Source organism: Pleurodeles waltl, chromosome 1_1 (assembly GCF_031143425.1).
Source record: "Pleurodeles waltl isolate 20211129_DDA chromosome 1_1, aPleWal1.hap1.20221129, whole genome shotgun sequence".
Taxonomy (NCBI): Eukaryota; Metazoa; Chordata; class Amphibia; order Caudata; family Salamandridae; genus Pleurodeles; species Pleurodeles waltl.
The window spans coordinates 288286872-288310379 of NC_090436.1; positions in this window are offsets into that span (position 1 = coordinate 288286872).

The window sequence follows — 23508 nt, forward strand, 5'->3', positions numbered from 1 at the left end:
GCAAATTGAATTATATGCAACTGTATACATGTTTCTATTTAGTTTTTTCCCCCTATGGGAGGAAGTTGTTGTCTATGTATGGGCTGGATGTATAATAAATCAATAAAAATAATAATAAAAAAAAAGAAATGGCGTTTCAGGTTGGCTAGGTTATGCAGCCAGAACCCAATACTCTAGTCATGGGCAAGTCAGTTACACACCAAAGACAACCTGTGCTCACCCTTTGGTAGCTTGGTGCAGAGCAGACAGGCTTATCATCAGACGAATGTGCGCAACACACTTACACAGAAACACAATGAATGCACCACAAAAGAGACCACATGCAGGATTATATAAACATATATAGTATATTGTACATAACTTAGACCAAAGAGATAAGAATCATAAATATTGTGCATACTATGCAAGTACTGGAATGGTACTCGATATCCTGGACAATGCAAGGTACAAACAGCACTTATCAGTAGACATTTGCAAGTCATGCAGACCTAGAGGAAGGCTCATAGTTTGCAAAATGACTGACTTACATAATTTGTGCCAGAGGGGTAAGCGAAAAGCTCATATAACCAAATAAAATGAATTATATACTCAGTATCAGCAGTGCAAACTTATTTAAAAAACTGCATATATTACGCTGTTTAGGGTGCCGTAACACCTGTACTCCTATGAGGCTTGTAATATTCTCCCAAGGTACAGCTTCTTCGAATGGAGGCCAGAACCATGCCTCCTAAGATATGACCTCAGCACAGAGGATACACACGCTGCAGACTTCAGCAGGGAGACCTAGTTGGTTCTCCCGTTTTCTGCATAAGCAAAAGCAGTTGCCTGCAAAACCAGGAGTTACGAGCAATCCCTTTGAACTCTGCCCTTTTCTAAGTCGGGGCGCCCACAAAGGAGTGCAGTATGGCGGTGTCCTCTCAGTCGTTCCCCTCAGTACCTGACATGCTCTGAATATTCCTTGAATCCCTAGAGACCCGATCCTGCAGCATACAGTGGAACGCCAGCCAGACTCTGGAGGCGACATCCTTCTACCCTCCGGAGACGTGCCAGAGCCGTGCAGTGCCTTCACCTGAGTGGTCAGACCACACTTTGCGGATCCAATATGAGCCAATGCTGGGAAGAGAGAGCTGCTGACATGAACCTTCAGCGCAGCATCCTTTACTTGGCATTGCAGCTCACCAGTATGAAGGGTCTTTCGAAAGGGGAAGTTCGTTTAGGGTGGTAGCTTGAGAGACAATATGCTGCTCTCTTCAAAGGAAAGCAAGTAGAAAACACTCAACACACATCGTTGATCGGTCTGTGACCTTGCTGCTTTCTGCAGTGCTGCCTTCAGCATGGGAGGTGAACACACACTCCACTCTATTTGTACCATAAGAAGCGCACCACACGCACTGAGTTTCAAAGGTCAGAATTGCCAGATTCAGGGCCTTACGGCAGGGTTAGGCACCAGTGAACCCTTTTAGATCACTAAGAGTCCAACAGAACAGGGAAAGGGCCAGCATACAAGGCCCTGGAGAATGCTGAGGGGGGCACAAGCAGAAAGTGGGCAGCAAGACAGCATATAACGCAATTGGCAAAGTGCCAGTCACTTCTGCAGCCCAGCAACCAGTAGGCACCAGACCAGCACAACAAAGCAAGCAGTCCCAATGGCGTTCCAACCAATACAAATGTGAAGTATGATCAGCCTCTCTGTCTCCCAGCCCAGGAAGACTATCAGTATGCAGATGAATACATATGTATCCCCAGTCACATCCAGCCCTTCCTGTGTTGTGGCTGTCTAGAAAGTATGCACACAGTTTAGTTGTCACCCAGGCCAGATCTGGGTTGAAGACAGGCTGAAAAGCACACAGAGTTATAAGTACTGAGAAATGCCCACTTTCTAAAAGTGGCATTCCTAAAATATATATTTGAAGTCCAACTACACCAGTAAGTAGATTTTATTATCACCATTCCAACCATACCAAACATGACAGAGCTACTCCTTTCTGATCAGGAATTACCACTAAAAAGGGCATAAGGGAATTCCCAAGGCTAACCTATGAGAGGAACAGGCCTCACAGTCATGGAAAACAAAATAGGCTATTTGTCACTACTAAGACATGCAAAACATAAACATACATGTTCTACCTTTTACTTACACAACACCATGCCCAAAGAGCTACCCAGCGTTCACCTTAGGGGTGATGTACATGTAATAAAAGGATAGTTTAAGGCTTGGCAAATAGTTTAAAATGCCAAGGCAAGGTGGCAGTAAACTGCACATGCAGGCACTGAAATGGCAGGCCTGAGACTGGTTTAGAAGACTACTTTTGTGGGTGGCACGATCAGCGCTGCAGGCTCATGGTATATGGGATACCACAAGGTACTTGCAAGTAAATCAAATATGCCAAACTGGTATAAACTGATTATACCATGTTTAGAGGTAAGATCCCATGCACTTTAGCACTGGTTAGCAGTGGTAAAGTACCCAGAGTCCTAAAGTCAACATAAGAAGGTCAGAAAAATAGGAGGAAGAAAATAGATTTCGGGAAACCCTGTAAAAAGGGCCAGGTCCAACATTGGGAGTAGTTGTTTATTTCAGTTTTGTGGTTTAGCAGTTTGTGGGAAATGCTACTTTGTTTGTTAGGTGGCAGGGTGTACATGGATGTAAAATTAGTGTTTTGATGTTCACCATGTATGAATGAATAGTTTGGGACACATTTTGAATGCCCTATCCAACACTGGCTTAGTTTTAATATGTTATCTGTGGTAAAACATATTATAATACATGCATCATTGTTATGGCTATCATGTAAGAGGAAAGGTTGCTCATTGTGAGGGGGTAAGTGTTCATTAATTTGATTATCTTGGTATCTTCTAGGGGCAGGAGGAGTTATAACTAGTGGCTTTTCTGTTTGTGTTAATAAGAATTTTAAGGTGGTTATAACTGGTAGTTGGCCTCTGACGTTTTCTGGGACTTTTGGGAGTATTTCTTTTAGTATTTTAGTTGTGGGCTTCTCTTAAATCTTGTAGTACATGCCTTATTTTGATTTCAGTGCCATTTGGGAGGAGATTTTGGGGGTCATTTTGACCCTGGCGGTACGGGACCGCCAGGGCTAAAACGACAAAAGCACCGCCAACAGGCTGGCGGTGCTTCCAGGCGTATTACGACCGCAGCGGAAGCGTCGCGGTCGCACTGCCGGGGCCGGCGGTATTCCGCCACTTTTGCCCCGGCGGTGATAATCCACCAGGGCAGTGCTGCTTGCAGCGCTGCCCAGGGGATTACGAGTCCCCGGCCGCCAGCCTTTTTCTGGCGGTTTGCATTGCAGAAAAAGGCTGGCGGAACGGGGAGTCGTGGGGCCCCTGCACTGCCCATGCCACTGGCATGGGCAGTGCAGAGGCCCCCTGACAGGGCCCCATGCATCTTTTCACTGTCTGCTATGCAGACAGTGAAAAGCGCGACGGGTGCAACTGCACCCGTCGCACAGCCGCAACACCGCCGGCTCCATTTGGAGCCGGCTCCTATGTTGCGGCCGTGATCCCCACTGGGCTGGCAGGCTGAAACCAGGTTTCCGCCCGCCGGCCCAGCGGGGATCTCGAAATGGCAGCGGCCGCATTGGCGGCCGCATGGGGATCAGATCTTGGCGGGCGGCTGATGCCCACCCGCCAAGTTCATAATGACCCCCTTTGTTCCTTTACATTAATAATATTTTGTAGTGCGACTACCATAGCAAGAATTAGAGTAATATTTAGTATATTTCCAACTGATAGTTTTTGTGCTTGTACTTTCTTGGCTTTTAGTGTAGTCCATGTGAGAAAATGATTGGTTCCCTTTCTGTGAGGTGATGAATTTTGCTTTTTCAGTCATTATGCCTGAAAGAAGTGTAACAATTCAAAGTATTAAGGTGCTCATTACGAGTTTGGTGGTCCTAGGACTGCCACAGTGGCGATGACGGTCATAACGCGGGCGGCTGATGGAAAAGACTGGCATATTATGAGCATGGTGGTGTTCCCAACAGAACACAGCCAATACACTGCCAGTACCGTCAGTACAGACAGACATCTGCGGCCGGTGTCAGGCATTCCCCAGCCGGCAGAGACCATGTTTACACCAACCATATTACGAGGTTGCACACTGCCAGAAATTCTCGGGCAGTCTCACTGCCATGAAAAGGGTGGCAGAAACAAATATAAAATGAGACACTCACCTTCAGGAACACAGACACATACGCAGCCGCCATGGAACCCGCTGCTCCCGCTGGCCATACCACTCCAGAACCTGCAACAACGATGAAGACAACCACTCTAAGTACACCCACCTAGCACACTGGAGGGAAGGCAAATAGTACACACCGGCACACAACACACAACCCCAGCATGACTAGCCACGGCCACACAAACACACACACACACGCAAACATACACCAGTACTAACACATACACACACATCTACATACACACACTCACACACAAACAACACACATCACGGCCAACATACATGTGCCATACACTCACCACAGCACACACACCACTGTCAAACACAAACTACACCACTGAGTCACACAACGAAAATACCATCATGACCACACAAACGCATTGGCAGATAGGCACACTGCACACATCCACAGGAAAACACATACTGGCAGCAACACGTAACAACGGCACACAACCAATACAAACAATAACACTGCCAAACAATGTGCCAGATCACACACCACGTCCACCCAACACACAAAGTACATTGCTGAAGCATCACAACACACACACCACTACCACACAATGCCACACAACACCAACACATCACAACAAGTCCATAGCACAACTCACACACCCAACTCATGCTGCTACACAAACACATCACATACACAGAAGACACACAAAATTGCACATGTACAACACATACATGTAGAAGGAAAGGCAGGACAAGTTTGTAACCCTCGACACCAATGGTTCACTGGTACAGATTTAATAAATATATATAATATGATGTCCAAAAAACTATGGTGGTCATTAAAACCCTGGCGGACGGTGTTAAAGCGGCGGTAAGACTGCCAACAGGCCGGCGGTAAAAATATTGCAATTACGACCGTGGCGGAAACCGCCAACAAAGACAGCCACTTTAACACTCCGACTGCCACGGCTGTACAAACAAACAGCGCGGCGGTCACCGCCAACAGACAGGCGGGAGACAATGTACCGCCCACAATATTATGACAGGCCAATCCGCCACCTTTTCCGGGACGGATTCACCGCGGATAAAAACACGGCGGAAACAGGAATTTCGAAGGGAAAACGCTCACCTCTACACACCCCACGAGGAACGAGGACACCATGGAGCCGGAACTCCAAATTCTACCTGTGATAGTCTTCCTGCTCCTCTACCAGGAGCACGAACGCCAGCGGAGAAAACCACGGTGAGTACTGCACCTACGACACAGGGGAGGGGGAGGCAAAAAACAGAGACACACACACGCAACACCCCCACCCACACCCTCACCCACTACAACACACACACTAATACAGCATGATACATTACAGTTACACCCCACAACCCCACTGGAAGAATGCAAAGACAAAAGGAAATGAGTGTAACCATTGTAATATATTAAAATCCAGTACTCAAACATATATATGCACTATAAACAAATATATATACCAATAATACAAGTCCAGGTATTGCACCATTTATAGACCACTGGGCCCAAAATGCATGGGCCAGGCCCACACTCGATACCCGATCAAAACAGAGAGAACACTGCAGGGGCATTAGATAGAAATACAACAGGCACCTCAGGGGGAAGGGAAGGGGGGGCACCTCAGCCGGATGAGTGCACGACGCCAGATCCACGAGGGGGCTCAATGCCCACTGGTCCATCCTGGGAAGTGCAAAGCCACAGTCTCTCAAGTCTCTACAGTGGGTGGGTTGCCCACTGCCATATCCTGTGGAGTGCAAAGCCACAGTCTCTCAAGTCTCTACAGTGAGTGGGTTGCCCACTGCTGCATCATGGGGAGTGCAAAGCCACAGTCTCTCAAGTGGATAACAGTCTCCACTGGTTCTGGAGGGGGACTGGTGCCCAGAGTGCTTCATCCTGTGAAGGACAGAGGTAGTGGATGCATGTCTCCACTGGTTCTGGAGGGGGACTGGTGCCCAGAGTGCTTCATCCTGTAAAGGACAGAGGTAGTGGATGCATGTCTCCACTGGTTCTGGAGGGGGACTGGTGCCCAGAGTGCATCACTCACCCTGTGACGGACCCAGTTGCGTCAGTGCCCCTGCCGCTCATGGGCTAGTGGTGCTTGATTTGGCGGTGCCCTGTTCAGTGGTGCTTGAGTTGGCGGTGCCCTGTTCAGAGGTGCTTGAGTTGTCGGTGCCCTGTTCAGCGGTGCTTGATTTGGCGGTGCCCTGTTCAGCGGTGCTTGAGTTGGCGGTGCCCTGTTCAGCGGTGCTTGATTTGGCGGTGCCCTGTTCAGCGGTGCTTGATTTGGCGGTGCCCTGCTCAGCGGTGCTTGAGTTGGCAGTGCCCTGTTCAGCAGTGCTTGAGTTGGCGGTGCCCTGTTCAGCGGTGCTTGAGTTGGCGGTGCCCGGCCCAGCGGTGCTTGTGCTGGCAGTCCTTCATGGCCCAGCGGTGCTTGTGCTGGCGGTCCTTTGTGTCCCAGCGGTGCTTGAGTTGGCGGTGCCTGGCCCAGCGGGTCTTGTGCTGGCGGTCCTTCATGGCCCAGCGGGGCTTGTGCTGGCAGTCCTTCGTGGCCCAGCAGGGCTTGTGCTGGTGGTCCTTCATGGCCCAGCGAGGCTTGTGCTGGCGGTCCTTCAGGTGGTGGCCTCCTGGGCAGCTGGGCTGGGGCTGGCGGGGCCCTCCTGGGCGGCTGGGCTGGGGCTGGCGGGGCCCTCCTGGGCAGCTGGGCTGGGGCTGGTGGGGCCCTCCTGGGCAGCTGGGCTGGGGCTGGCGGGGCCCTCCTGGGCAGCTGGACTGGGGCTGGTGGGGCCCTCCTGGGCAGTGGGGATCATGGCGGTCTTCTCTGCTGTGCAGCTCTTCCCAGACTTGCCAGGCTTCTTGTGGCCCTTCCCCACCTTGGGAGGTGTAACATCTGAGTGCACACTCCCACCGGGACCCCTGGGAGCAGCTTTGGTGACTGGAGTCTTCCCCCTCTCCCGCTGGGCACTGGCCAACTTCTGATGCTTCACAGGGGGGGGACTGGCTGTGCTGTGGCTCCGTGCAACACTGGCTGTCCTGGTGGCGGGCACACTCCACATACCTGTGACAACAGGCACCACTGGTCCCGTAGATGTTGTGGCTGAGGTGCTACTTCAGGACCTATGAGATGGACGGGGTGGGGGAGGTGTGGGAAAAAGTTCAAGGCTGGACAGGAAAAGTTTTTTTGAGACACTGGGACGGGTAGCTGGAGGGGGTTTGGGAGTGGAGGAAGAGGTGGTGGTTGTAGGAGGTGTACGTTTGGTGACTTTGGGTGCAGGTGCATGCGCTGGAGGCTGTCATGAGGTGGATGGCTGTTGGGTGGGTGTGTGCCTGCGTTTGTGGATCTTGGGAGGGGGCGTCACAGACACACTGGGAGAGGACACAGGGGACATGTGAATGGTAGTAGGGGTGGTGAGTGCACGTGAGCGGGGTGTGGTGATGGGTGTGCTGGTGATGGCAGTAGTGGCTGTAGAAGTAGTGCATGCAGGTGTGAGTGTAGACGAGACTGGGAGGGAGGAGGGAGACGAGGAGGAGGGGGACACAGTGGAGGCAGTGGATGTTGGTGTGTCTGCATGTGTGTGTTGCTTGCGTGAGTGCCTGTGGGATGTGTGGTGCTTATGTTTGCCTGAGCTTCCCTTGTGTGGTGAGGTGTGTGCAGGCTGGTCTGATGGTGTGCTTGGGATAGGCAGAGGTACAGGGGATTGGGTCTGGGTGGAGGAAGTTGGAGGGGGGAGGCTAGAGACGGGGACAATGGCTGCCATCAGTGCTGAGGCCAGAGTTTGAAAAGCTCGGTGAAGGGCCACCTGACCAGAATGAATGCCCTCCAGGAATGCATTAGTTTGTTGCAACTGCCTTTCTACACCCTGGATGGCATTCAAAATGGTAGACTGCCCAACAGGGACCTGAGGAGGTGTCACTGTGCGCAAAGTCAGCTGAATGAGGGTGTACTCACCCCATTGTGTCTGCTGTGATGCCCTCAAGCGTCCATCCAACTCTGGGTAGGCCACCGCCAGGATCCTGAACATCAGGTGCGTCATGGTTTGAAGGGCACCCCTCCCACATTGGGAGGCCATCCCCAGCTGAGCCTCCGCCATCTTCTTGCTCCAGCGGCGAATGTCCTCCCATCTTTTCCGGCAGTGGGTGCTCCGTCTGTGGTAGACCCCCAGGATCCGGACGTCCTTGGCGATGGCACGCCAAATATCTTTCTTCTGGTGGGCGCTGACCTACATGAAATGTACAGGGGAAGAAGAGAAGTCATTACCAACTGCACTGTCAAAGTGAGTGGCCCCCATCCCTACCCTTGCCATGTGGCACATGCACTCACCGTCTTACATGCATGCAGCACTCTGCCCCCTTCCTTCTTACATCCAGCCCTCTCCACACAGGCATAGCCCATACAACATGCTCCCTGTGTACTTACCTGTTTGTCTGGAGGACCGCAGAGTAGCGTGTACTGGGGGAGGACCCCATCAACGAGCTTCTCCAACTCCTCCGATGTGAAGGCAGGGGCCCTTTCCCCAGACACACGAGCCATTGTCTCTTCCAGACTGAGGTCACAGCGGCACTTGCAGTGTAGGTCCTCTCCTGTCGAAGATCAGGTATCGAGTGATTGAAGTGATAGAAAATGCGGGCCACGTCCGCTGCGGTCACGTCCGCGGCGGTGCGTACCAACACCGCCGGCGTACGTCGTCATTGGCTCCTGGGACCCATAGAGTCCAATGTTAACCAATGCAGCATTGCGCCGCGGTCTCCGACTGCCTACCGCAACGGTGTACAACGCCAGCGCAGTTACCTCACATCCCATTGTCCCACTTTAGAGGTCAGACAGCCGCCATTTCAGGGGTCCACATGGCCTCATTTTCAACTGCGTCACACATACCTAGGCCTAGCCTCAACACACATACAGGCCACCTTTTGTGTATGATTGGTGTTCTGGGTAAACTGTGGCTACGTACCTCTGAGTTGTTTGACTCTGTGCTCGCTGTTGTCCTTCATAGGCACCGTCCGCTGGGATATGTGAGGAGATGGTGGCATCCTCCGGTGTACCGACCGTTGGTGGATCTGTCGACAATGGAGGAGCGACATTTGATAATCACCTACAGGTTTGACCATGCCACAATCGAGGAACTGTGTACCCAGTTGGAGCCAGACCTGATGTCAGCAATCCGCCATCCCACAGGAATCCCCCCTCAAGTGCAGGTGCTGTCAATGCTCCATTTCCTTGCAAGTGGGCCATTTCAAACAACAGTGGCCATGGCATCAGGGATGTCCCAGCCTATGTTTTCCAACGTGTTGTCCAGAGTCTTGTCTGCCCTTCTGAAACAAATGCGGAGCTACATCGTTTTCCCTCAGGTGGAGGATTTGCCTACTGTGAAAGGTGATTTCTATGCCCTGGGACATATCCCCAACATCATAGGTGCCATTGATGGGACCCATGTGGCTTTAGCCCCCCCCCGCAGGAGTGAACAGGTGTACAGAAACCAGAAGAGTTATCATTCCATGAATGTACAGATGGTATGTTTGGCCGACCAGTACAGCTCCCATGTGAATGCCATGTTCCCTGGCTCAGTGCATGACGCTTACATCCTGCGGAATAGCAGCATCCCTTATGTGATGGGTCACCTCCAGAGGCACCGTGTGTGGCTATTAGGTGAGCACCTGGAAGCAAGTCAGTGGGAATGGTTGTCTGGGTCTGGGGATATCCCTGCAGGTTAGTGTGTGTCTAACAGTTGTCCCTCGCCATTTGCAGGTGACTCTGGTTACCCCACCTTCTCATGGCTACTGACCCCAGTGAGGAATCCCAGGACAAGGGCAGAGGAATGCTACAATGAGGCCCATAGGCGAACTAGGAGGGTGATCGAGCGGACCTTCAGCCTCCTGACAGGTGGATCCCTATTCTACTCACCAAAGAAGGTGTGCCAGATCATCGTGGCCTGCTGTATGCTTTACAACTTCGCTTTGCGATGACATGTGCCTTTTCTGCAGGAGGATGGTCCAGATGGCGGTGTTGTGGCAGCTGTGGAGCCTGTGGACAGTGATGAGGATGAAGCAAAGGAAGAAGACATGCAGAACAGGGACTCAGTGATCCAGCAATATTTCCAGTGAAATACAGGTGAGAATACAATCCTGCCTACTACATGTACTTTAACACTACTACCTCTATCCTGTCTGTCGTTTTCATCCAGTGTATGGTCACTGAGTTGTCACTTTCCCTTACGGTTTCACAGATGTGGGTCCCACTGTGTGTCATCTGCTTACATTCCTCATGGACTAGAGCTGTATGACATAGGTATGTTGACATTACTATTTCAAACACATTTTGTCACTGTAATTGCTAATACACTATTTCGAAATCACAGACAGACTCCAGATCATTTTGTGCTTTAGGTGTGTTTATTTCAATGCAAAATATTGGAGGGGGAAGTTAATTGGTGAGGGGTGATGGCAGAGGAGTGTCCATGGCAGAGTCCAGTCTATTAGTCTCACAGGTGCATTGCCCATATGGGCATAAGAAGTGGAGCTGGGGCAGTTTAATTATGGACAGGGTGACAAGGTGGGAAAGTAGGATGACAATCAGGGTGGTCTCATTTCTTAGCGGGGCATCGTTCTCTGTCTTTTTCCTGGATCTCAGGGACCGCTTGCAGGGTGGTTCTCCATCTGCAGGGGGTGGGGTGCTGGTGCGGTGGTCCTGTGGCGGGGCGTCCTGTCCACTAGCGCCAGCAGAGGTGGTGGGCAGTTCATCGTCCATGCTAGTGTCAGGGGCCCCTTGTTGTGCCACAGTGTCCCTCCTGGTGTTGAGTACTTCCTTCAGCACCCCTACGATGGTGCCCAGGGTGGAGCTGATGGTTCTGAGTTCCTCCCTGAAGCCCAAATACTGTTCATCCTGCATGCGCTGGGTCTCCTGGAACTTAGCCAGTACCGTTGCCATAATCTCCTGGGAGTGGTGGTATGCTCCCATGATGGAGGAGAGGGCCTCATGGAGAGTGGGTTCCCTTGGCCTGTCCGCCCCCTGTCGCACGGCAGCCCTCCCAGTTCCCCTGTGTTCCTGGGCCTCCATCCCCTGGACCGTGTGCCCTCTGCCACTGCCCCCAGGTCCATGTTGTTGTTGGGGTGGAGGGTTATCCTGGGTTCCCTGTAGTGGTGGACACACAGCTGATTGACGTGTCCTGGGGACGGAGGTATGAGCCTGCTGGGTGGGTGCTGTGCTGGCGTTTCCAGAGGGGGAAGGTCTGTGGTGGCCTTTGCCTGTGTGAGGGGAACCGACTGTCCAGAGGTCCCCGATGGTCCGGGCTGGTCATCTAGATCCAGTTGAACAGAGCTTCTGTCATCACTGTGGGCCTCTTCTGTGGGTGGAGTGGACATGTGTGGACCCTCCTGTCTGGTGACGTTGGGTAGGTGTCCTGCAGGGGTGTAAAGGCATGATTATTGCATCTGTGTGTGCCATGGTGTGCAATGGGTGGGTGACCGTGTACCCCAGTGCTGGCATTCCTGTGTGGGAGCTTGTGTGATGATGGTTTAGGGGGGTGTATGGCTATGTGCAGTGTGCATGCTTCAGTGATGGGTGTCCATGCATTGTTGTTGCATGCAGGGCTTGGTGTTGGGATGGGTGGTTTGTGATATTGGGACATTTGTGAGGTGTTGGTGTGATGGGGTGAGGGTGGGGGTATGTGATAGCATGCAGGTAGGGTGGGGGATAAATTAGTAAAGCTTTGACTTACCAGAGTCCATTCCTCCACCTACTCCTGCGAGGCCCTCAGGATGCAGAATCGTCAAGACCTGCTCCTCCCATGTTGTTAGTTGTGGGTGAGGAGGTGGGGGTCCGCCGCCAGTCCGCTGAACCGCCAGGTGGTGTCTTGAGACCACGGAACGCACCTTTCCCCGTAGGGCGTTCCACCTTTTCCTGATGTCCTCCTGATTTCTTGGGTGCTGTCCCACTGCATTGACCCTGTCCACTATTCTTCGCCATAGCTCCATCTTCCTTGCAATGGAGGTGTGCTGCACCTGTGATCCGAATAGCTGTGGCTCTACCCGGACGATTTCCTCCACCATGACCCTGAGCTCCTCCTCTGAGAACCTGGGGTGTTTTTGCCGTGCCATGGGGTGGTGTAGGTGATGTGTGGGTGGAGTGGGTGGCTATAAGCGTAGTGATATGTAGTGGTGTGTTGTGTGAGGTGCGTGGAAGTTGTGTGGGTGATGGTGTTATGTGCCTGTGGATGCTGTTGTATTTGCTAGTGGTGTCTCTCTCTGGCCTTCTTTCTGTATTTTTGGTCGTAGGGGTTTGTGGGTGATGTGGGTGTGTGCTTTATATTGTAATGGGTGTGTGGAAGTGGTGTGTGTATGTGTCTCAGTTGTGTGTATTTTGAATCGTCCAATGTGGCTGTGTTTTGTAGGAGTGTGTGTATTTTGAGCATAGCGGTGTGTACCGCCAATGGAATACCGCGGTTGAAAGACTGCCGCGTGGATTCGTGTGTCATGATAGTGTGGCCGTATTTCTGTTGGCGTGACGGTGGAGGTTTTGTTTTTGCCAGTTTATCACTGACCTTTGGTGTGGCGGACTTGTGTGGGTGTCTGAATTTTGGCGGATTCCGAGATGTGGGTCATAATAGCTGTGGCGGAATTCCGCGGCCACGGCGGTTTGTTGGCGGGCTTTTACCGCCAATGTTGTAATGAGGGCCTATGTGCAACATGGGCCTACTAGCCAGTTCAATTGTTCATAGTGCTCCAGGCACACTGGGCAATGTCTCTGGGCCCAACTTGACTCATGACTGCAAAGTGGCCTCCACATGCCAGGGGTATCAATGGGGCAGGCAGGCACCTCAGGGGTCATAGGGGGGCAGCGGTGGGGTCTTGGGTTTGGCAGGGGGGTCCTTTGGTTTGGGTTTGGAGGGGATTTGCTCTTAGTCTTAGCCTTTTGCGAGGGGTGACCTCAGTTTTTATGGGAAAGTCTTTGCTGGGGGAGGGGCATGGGTAGTACGGGGGGCATGGGAGGACTGGGAGATTGAAGGACTGGGTTTGGGGAGGGTATCAGGTATCAGGTTACTTGGGGCAAACAGGGACTGGGTCAGTGGAAGGGAACAGGGCAAACTCACGGAGGAATCTTTTTTTAGGGGCACAAGGGAAGTCATTGGAGTGGAGAGAGAGGGAGTGCTTGAGAGGTGTGTACATGTATGTGCCTTGGGTGCTGGTGAATGGGTGGATGCCATGTGTGTGCTGGGTGTCTGTTGGGTGTGTGAGTGTGGGCCTTTAGGTGTACTGGGAGGAGGAAGGGAGGAGACGCAGGGAGATTGTAGGGTGGATTTGTGAGTGTCTGTTGGGGTAGTGCTGGTCTAGCAAGGTGGATGTGCTGCATGTGGGGGTGTTGGTAGTCATGGTGAGTGTGCATGTGGTGTATGGGGTGGATGTAAGGGGGTTTGCTATTGCGGTGATGATGGGCATGAGGGGTCTTGCCACACTCCCATGGACTTTTACATAGACATTCCTAGTACTCCTTACTCAGCCGGTTCCTGCATGGCAAGTTAGCATGCCAACAAATCCATTAACAATGTGGCCAGTAATACCTTGCCCCCCTGCAGCTATCTACACCTACAGTTTGAGGCCACTGATTGAGAACTCACCAATTACCTCTGTAATAGTGGCAGCCTATTACTGATGGCATTGCCCTGACACCTCAGGTATACTTATGGTGATGGAAGGAGATGGTCACTCAAAAGATATGAAATGTGTCATGACAAACTCAAACATGGAAGTAAGTCCTCTTATGAGGCACTGTCTGCATGGTCTTGGCACATATAATTGAGACAAATCCTGCCAAGGTAGCTCATACCCATAGTCGATGTGCAAATACCAATGATCTACACTACATCTTCCCACTAGTAGCTTACCCAAACCCATACCTGCCTACCATTAACAAGGTGTGAGTGTGTACTTACCCTCTTGTGACTGCCGTGCTGCCCTCAAGTGCCCATCCTCCCCAGGGTAGGCCACTGCCAAAATGCGGGCCATTAAGGGGGTCTGGGTCCAACGGGCACCCCTCCCTCATTGGAAGGACGTCCCCAATTGGGACTCAGTGGTCTTACAGACAAAGGCCCTCATTCTGACCTTGGCGGGCGGCGGAGGCCGCCCGCCAAAGTCCCGCCGTCAGATTACCGTTCCGCGGTCGAAAGACCGCGGCGGTAATTCTGACTTTCCCGCTGGGCTGGCGGGCGGTCGCCTTCAGACCGCCCGCCAGCCCAGCGGGAAAGAGGCTTCCACGATGAAGCCGGCTCGGAATCGAGCCGGCTGAGTGGAAGCTGTGCGACGGGTGCAGTTGCACCCGTCGCGTATTTCACTGTCTGCGCAGCAGACAGTGAAATACATGTAGGGGCCCTCTTACGGGGGCCCCTGCAATGCCCATGCCCATGCGACCCCCCCTACCGCCATCCGGATCCCGGCGGTCGGACCGCCGGGATCTGGATGGCGGTAGGGGGGGTCGGAATCCCCGCGGCGGTGCAGCAAGCTGCGCCGCCGTGGAGGATTCAATGGGGCGGCGGTACACTGGCGGGAGCCCGCCAGTGGTGCCGGTCCGACCGCGGCTTTACCGCCGCGGTCGGAATCCCCATTGGAGCACCGCCGGCCTGTCGGCGGTGCTCCCGCGGTCCGCCAGGGTCAGAATGACCGCCAAAGTGTCTCAGGTCCTCCCATAACTTTCTGCAGAGGGTGCTCCACCAGGCATGGACCCCAAGGATCTGCACTTGCTTGGCAATGGCATGCAAATCCCTTTCTTCTGATGGGCGCTGACCTGCACGGGTGACACAGACAGAAGAAGAAAGTCATGTAGAGTGGCATCACAGCAACAGCAGTGGACTTCACACATCAGACACATCTCATGACCACACAAACGTGTCTTTATGGCAGTAACACACCAACCCCCTTGCCATCTACATGCATCCACTCTGTGCGCGTCCTCTCAATGCCTTTCAACCCCACACACCTGACTATCAGACAGGACAGGAACATTGGACTCACCTGCTGCTCTTGCACCCCATATAACTGTTCATACAGGGGTAGGACCCCATTGACTAGCTTCTCTAGCTCCTCCTGGGTAAAGGCAGGGGCCCTATCTTCTGCAGGATGTGTCATTATGGCTCCCAGAGACAGGTGACAGCAGCTCACACAGTAAAGGTCTTGCTTGCACGAGAGTCAGGAGTCAAGTGAGCTATGCAACAGAAAATGGCAGTCAACCACCGTGTAAATGACTACATGACGGTTACCACCGGCGGTGATCATCATTGGCCCCAGTCTGCCATAAGCAACAATATTACCCTAGAGGAGTAGCACAGCAGTTGAGACCGCCATGATGACTAACGCCCGTGGAATTAGGTCACTTCCATCTGTCCTGTGCTTGCAGGACAGACGGCTGCCATTTTGTGTATTGTAGGTGAATGATAAGTTCATCATGGATGATTTTAAGTGATGTGCAACGATTCACTATGTTCACACATCAGAGCAAGGTTCGCACATGTGACATTCATGGAAAGTGTAGTTATATGTACTAATAACTTTGACACAACATGTACAGTCACTTGCTGGCTCATAGATGGGGTAAACATATCTATATGCTCAAATGTCACATACACCTTATTACCTGTGAGAATAAGGTGTTGTTACATGGAAGTGTCAAATGTTTTGTGTGTGCCAAGCTGTCTGTCTGGGGCTGCAACTGTCATCAAGGATGGCATATATTGTCATTCTACATCCCCAAATGGATTCAGTGTACTTCAGCATCATGTCCACAGTACTCTTGTGTGCTACATGTATAGTGATCAGTGGCATGTGAACTGTTGACATCAACTTGTGGCTATTCCTCTCTCCTATTCCTAGATACTGTGCAATGGTGAGAATGAGGCATGGACCGGTGTACTGGACCCTAGTCGACTTTGCTACCCTGGAAGAGAAAAACATCATCCAGACCTATTGTCTGAACCATTGGACCATCATCGAAGTGTGTACCCAGTTAGAGCTGGATCCCTTGCCTTCCAAACGTAATCCCCATGCCATTCCTTCAACAGAATAGGTGTTGTCTGTTCTATACTTCCTTGCCTCAGGCTCATTCCAGATTACAGTGGGCTTGGCAGCAGGGATGTCACAGCCTACCATCCGCCATGTGTTGAAGGATGTACTGTGTGCTTTACTCAAACATCTGGAAAGCTACATCAGGTTCCCCCAACGTGTGGATTTGTCCACTGTTAAAGCTGACTTCTATGATATGGCACATATCCCTCATGTGATAGGGGCCACAGGTAGCACCCATATTGCTTTGGTTCCTCCCAGGGCAAATAAACCAGTGTGCAGCAACAGGAAATCTTTTTCTCAATCAATGTCCAGGTGGTGTGTCTCGCTGACCAGTATATCTCCCAGGTGACAGCCAAGTTTCCAGGTTCTGTGCATAACTCCTACAATCTGAGGAACAGCAATGTCCCACACATGATGGCACAACAACTCAGAGACAGGTCCTGGCTCATTGGTATGTATCCAATAGTATATGTGCAGCTGTTATCTCACCTCTCTTCACAATATTCCCTGTGCCTCTACCGGTTTTGTGATAGGTCAGATCTTTGTGCACCCAGGTGACGCTGGCTATTCTAACCTACCATGGTTTCTGACACCAGTGAGATACCTGACCACAGATGGAGATCACTGTTTCAATGAGGCCCGCGGCAGGATGAGCCGTGTCATGGAGAGGACTTTTGGGCTACTGAAGGCCAGATTCCGCTGTCTACATGTCTCCGGAGGCACCTTGTTGTAAAGACCACTGAAAGTCTGATAGATCGTTGTTGTCTGCTGTATGCTACACAACCTATCCTTGAGTCGTCACACCCCATTACTGGATGTTGAGGAGGTGGCAGCTAGACCAGTGGCTGATGATGGTGACATAGATAGTGATGAGGAGGCAGATGATGAAGATGCAGCTGACTCCAGAACGGAGTTGATCCAACAATACTTCCAATGAAATCCAGGTATGTGTTAAGTGTGTTGTATGTGAACTGTACTGCTGTCTGCCTTGTGACATTGCTCCTCCTGGTGTGTACCATCAGTAGAGGTGTTGCGTGCAGCTATCCCTCTGTGTGGGGTCGATGATAAACGTATTGACCATCAGGGGAGGTGTTACTTTTCTAATATCAGTGCCAATTCTCAATATGCTGTTGTTTAGCATCACATCTGCAAAAACTTGGGCATGTTGTATGTTCCCTGTATTACTATCTCAACTGCAATAGGACTGCCAAACATATTAGTGTTATCAGTATTGCTACCTATCCTCACTATACACAATGGACGATTATGGAACGTAACTTCTACTGACAGTGGAACGTGCCTTTAGTGGAGTTGCCTCAGCTGTGAGGGATGGACAATTGGGAATGCATGTCTTGAAAATGTGGGTCTGTCATGGTGATATGTATTAACATTCCACTTGCCAATTCACAAAAGGGAGGTCGACACTGTACTGCAGGTGTGTTGAGTGGGCAACATTGACTCTTGTCATGAAAGTTGTCCCTGTGTTGGTCTGTTTGCAGATATGTTGGGTGGTACAACTCTGGTTTCAGGCTTGACTGTTGGCTCCCTTGACACACGAGTTCAGAACATTGCTCCCCCTTCTGTCCATATTCCAGACTTTATATGGTCAATGGTTAACTGTAATGACATATTGTACAACAGAAAACCTTACTTGTCACAATAAAGACAGGTGAGCAGTAGCTGCGCTCAATGGTGTTCATTGTGATTCACAAGTGTAATGGGTGATGAGTGGGGTCATGGTGGATGAAATCATCAGAATAGCTGGACCAGCTGTAGGTAGTATAGATCCAGTATCCAAGGGGCCATGGTAAAATGGAGACATGACAGTGGACACTCAACAGGGTGTCTTAGTGATACACAAGGGCGAATGTTCAGAAGGTCACTTCCTGGCAGCAGTTTTGGTCTTGGCACCTGGTTCTGCAGGATGTTTGGATGGATGACCTCATTTGCGCGGGGTTTCCCCAGCTACAGAGTGAGGGGTGATGGTGGTCTGCAGGTCCTCTGACAGGGCCTCCATTCCACTAGCTGCAACAGAAGTGGATGGCTTAGTTGGTATGTGGCTATTGGAAGGGGCCTGCTGGTGGGTGGAGGACGCATGCAGGATGGCAGTAAGTTCCCTCAGCACTCCTGCAATGGATGCAATGGTGGCATTGTGAGCCTGCCACGGCTGCATGGCCTCCTGGTGGTATTCCCCCTGCATCCTTTGGTTCTCATGCAAGGTTGAGAGGATCTGGCCCATCTTGTCCTGGGATTGCAGGTTTGCTCCCAGGACTTCGGAGATGGCCTCCTGGCCAGTCATTTCCCTTAGGGACCCCATCCTTTGCCCTCCCACTGCTCCTGGCCCCCTGTGCCTGTGCCCTGGCACAGTATGCCCAATCCCAGTTTCAACAGGTCCTTCACTGTCTTGGGTGTGAGGGGTCGACTCACAAGGGGTCCTGTACTGTGGTGCACAGTGCTGATTGTACAGTCCTTGGCACACAGGTTTGGGGATAAGGAGTTGGCTGTACTGTTATTGCCACTGGGGTGGGGGACTCAGATGTGGGCAGGGTGGGGCTGGTGGTGGTGGACTGACCAGTTGTCCCAGATGGACCAGGTAAGTCGTCAATGTCTAGACATCCACTGGGGCCTTCATCCTGAGGAGGGCTGTCTGTCTCTGGCATCCTCTGCAGGGTGGCAGTGGCAGAGGTAACTATAGTTGGAGAGGGAGAGAGTTACATTGTGGAGGTGGGCATGTTAGTTTCACAGTCTGATGGATACAGTGGCTTGACCTTCTTCCCAGTGATGGCAATGACAGATGCAGCACTGTAGACATTGTTTGTGGGAGATGGATTGTGACATTGTTTTCATGTTCCATTGTGGGTAGTGGATAGCTTTGCTGTCATTGCCATGTAGTAGTACACAGTCAAAACATCCATTTTGTGTAGCATGTGCGATGGTTTTATGTGCAGGTGTTCCACTGTGAGGTGGGAATGGTATCTTTTCATGGGTAGAGAGTAATGCATTGTGGGAGTTGTGGTGCTTGCCTTTGTGAGTGCTATCCGTGCACTAGGGAGGGACTGTGTGGGGATTGTGGGAGTCAAGTAATTTGGCATGCAGGGGAGGGGCATCAGGTAATTGGGGGGCTGGGGGCCGAAGTGAGAGATTGGATGAAGTGGGGAGTGATAGGGTGGTGGGAACACATCCTGTACAGGAGTCATTGGTGCGAGGAGAGTGTTGTTGACTTACAAGAGTCCAGTCCTCGGGTCATTCCAGTCAGGCCCTCTGGATGCAGGATGTCCAAGACCTTCTCCTTCCACGATGTGAACTCTGAGGGAGGAGGTGGGGGTCCATCGCTAGTCTTGTTGATGGCACTCTGGTGTCATGATGCCATGGAACACACCTTCCTCCGTAGGTCATTCCACCTCTTCCTGATGCCCTCCCTTATGCGTGGATGGGTGCCCACTGAGTTTTCTCTGTCAAATATCCTCCACCATAACTGCATTTTCCTGGCTATGGATGTTTGCTGAATGTGTGCTCCCAACAGTTGTGGTTCTACACTGACGATTTCATCAACCATGACCCTCAACTCTTTGTCTGTGAATCGTGGGTGCCTATGGTGTATCTGTGGTAAGAGATGGGTTTGTGGGTCCTCGCTGTCTGTGGTTGTAGTTGCAAAGGATTGGGTGGGGGATGTTTTATAGTGGTGGGTGTGGGTGTGTGTAGTGTGGGTACGTGTGTCAGGTGTGGGGTATTCATACTGTCCAATGTGCAGTTGGGTTCTGGTGGAGGTGATATTTGACAGCAGTGGTTCGCACCGCCAATGGCTTTCCTCTGTACAACAACCACTGTGTTAATTTGTGGGTCGTAATATGGACCACGGAATGTTGCCAGTGTGGTGGGGCTGGTGGTGGGACTGCCTCTCTCTCACCCTCGGTCGGCCTGGTGGTGTCAGATTTGTGGCTGTTTTTGGGCAGTCTTCAGTATGAGACTCTTAATACGGTGGTCGGGATATCACCTTCACTGGCGGTATTTTCGCAGCCGCCATCACAGCGGTCTTCTGCAAAGACCGCCAAACTTGTAATGAGGGCCCAAATGTCTAAAAATTATATTACATTTATTATAGACATTCAAAAACTGCTCTCGCTGATAATTGCTGTCTTTCTTTTCAGGTTTTCCATTTGGGGTGTTGTAATGTGGGCCAGCTGCTTCCTTTTCGGTAGAAAGAAATGGTTTAGTTTTATTTTAAATGTCTGGTGGTAGTTAGTGGAGGATATTTAATTTAATTTTTATAGTTTTAGGGTGAGGTAGTATTTAATATTTATTTTGTTTTATTTTTCTTTTATGTGCTTTTTGGTAGGTATGTCATGTAATTGCTGTTGTTTTTCAGTAGGTTAGTAGTTTCTCGATGATGTAGGAATGTTTTTGTAGGCTTTATAGTTTACGACCTAACAGGAGAAAGGTATTTTGTTAGTCAATGAATTTTTAACATTGTTCAAAATGTTAATTTATAAGTTAGTTTAAATAAATGGTTTATCTACTTTTCCGCTTCTGTCTTCAGGTTGTGTTGGGAAAATCCAGCAAATAATCAGCTTCTTTCACCTTTTGGTGTAGTAAGTAATATCATTTTTTGTGCCTTGTACATTATTAATTTAGTTGATTATATAAGTGTATTGCCTACTTTGCTTCAAGGATTGTTTCTATTGGTTAGTGTTTGCTTAGTTTGAATTTTTAGTTTGAATTTTGATTAATTATTATTGTTTATACTTCTAATTATTTTTTTCTCTTTAAATGTTAGTATTAGTTGTAAATATTTTTATTAATATCTTTATCTATTGAAAGGTATATATTCTGGTGGGTAGTTTACGTTTATTCTAGTATTATAAAACTGTTATAATGTTAGAATATATATAGATATTTAATTTTAATGTTTTTTTGTTGTAAAACATTGTAATATGTTGTTCCATGTTGTGTTTTGAAATTAGAATTATTTATTTTTGGTGACAGTAATAGAGTCGGTATTGTGTGTTGTGATATTTTTGACTATTTATATGTTTGGTTAAAGGTCATTATATTTTTTTTCCCAATATTTTTGTCATCCATATAAGTAAAAAAATAGATAATTTAAACTTCAATAGTTTGGTCATTGATATTTGTGTTTTTATTAGTTAAGTATAGGAAGGCAATATTTTTACCAACTATATTGATTTTCCAATGTTTGTGAATCAATATAGTTGATTCAATACAGTCAATATAGTTGTTATCAATATTATGCCACTGATCTGCACTGGGATGAGGGCTTGCTGAATGAGGAGTTTTATCTCATACAGTGCTAGGCTCTGTGAACTTGCTCCATAGTCTACAGAAAAGTGAAAAGCGTGGCTTTGGATGTTTGCTTGTGTTATAGAGCCTTTGGCGTATTTCTGTGTTAATGTGAGTGCTTGCTAAAAAATATAAAAATGATCAATGTGTACTTATAATACACTTCACTTCTGGTTAAGTGTGGGGTGTAAATATGATTTTGGCAATTCTTTGGTATTTGAACATGATTTGCACTTGTTCTGGTTATGAGGAAGCAATTGGTGCTAATTTCTAATGTGGATATGGTTACTACACCACTTATTACTGGAGTTTCTTTCTTTCTTTCCCCATGCAATGATCCTACTTCACATAATTGCTTGTTTGTTACTGCATGTGAATACATCAGATGCAATATTATGATTGGTGATTCCAAATGTGGTTAACTCACACACAGAAAGAATTATAGTCAGATGGAGCAAAATTAACACATAAAAACATGCAGTAGTTTTGCTTCTCTAACTCATACTCAGGGCTAACATCTTATAGTCCTGCTCCCAAAAAACAAATATCTATGGTAACTGGTGAAGCCTAGCAGGCCAACTCAAAAAACTTTGTGGCATAATGAGCTAATGTGCACTGACTCGGACCAGTGAAACGTTTAGCATGTCTGGTAGGTGGGACTCTGTTCAGATGGTTTGGAGGTGACCCGCTCTGCTCAATTTAACTGGAGCTGTCACACCAATGTGGAGAGAACAGGGCTCATCTGCCATTGATGTGAAATTAGCAATTCTGCTCCACTCAAATGGGCAATTCCAAAATCTGATACTTTCTCAGACAGGGGTGAAAACAAAGTGTTTTGGAAGGGATTGTCACTCCTTTCTTCAGAGGACCCTGAAGAAAACATACTACAACAGTGACCATACCATAGGGCAAACACTTGAGGATAACAGAAGGGTGCAGTACAATACACTGGAATGGACATCCATATAATACAGAACAAATAAAGACTATTTGAGTAAAACTCCATGGGGTAACAAAATACACAATGAAGCAAGACAGATATAAAAGGCCTGAATTCTTAGCAAAGCAGGACAGACAGTAAAGACCTAGGGCCAGATGTAGGAAGCACTTTGCGAGTCGCAAACGGCAAAATTTGCCGTTTGCGACTCGCAAATGCGTGATTCCTATGCAGAAATGCATTTTGCGAGTCGGGACCGACTCGCAAAATGCATTTCCGAATCGCAAATAGGAAGGGGTGTTCCCTTCCTATTTGCGATTCGCAATGGTATGCAATTCCATTTGCGACCGCGTATGCGGTCGCAAATGGAGTCGCAGTTACCATCCACTTGAAGTGGATGGTAACCCATTCGCAAACGGGAAGGGGTCCCCATGGGACCCCTTCCCCTTTGTGAACGGACCCCATATTATTTTTTCAGGGCAGGGAGTGGTCCAAGGGACCACTCCCTGCCCTGAAAATTCCGAAACTAAAGGTTTCGGAATTTTTTGAAATGCAGCTCGTTTTCCTGTGAGGAAAACGGGCTGCACTTAAAAAAAAAAAAAAAAACCTTTATTTAAAAGGCAGGTCGCTAACATGGAGGCCTGCTGACGTCAGCAGGCCTCCATGTTAGCGAGTGCCTATACTCGCAATGGGGTCGCAAACTGCGACCCACCTCATAAATATTTATGAGGTGGGTCTTTGCGACCCCATTGCGAGTTGCAGAAGGTGTCTGAGACACCTTTCTGCATGTCAAATTGCGACTTGCAATTTGCGAGTCGCACAGACTCGCAAATTGCAAGTCGCAATTTGATTTTTTCCTACATCTGGCACTTTGTTATTTAGCAATAATCCTTATCACCTTCTTGCCCATTTCCTACTTTTAGGCATTACTCTCTTTTGAGGTGAACTTCCCTGACAGGCAGACATTAAATTGTCCTACTTTCAATTTTCCTAAAGAAAAACACTTCTCCCACCACTTTATTGGTGGATAAAAGAACCACCCACTTGGAAGAC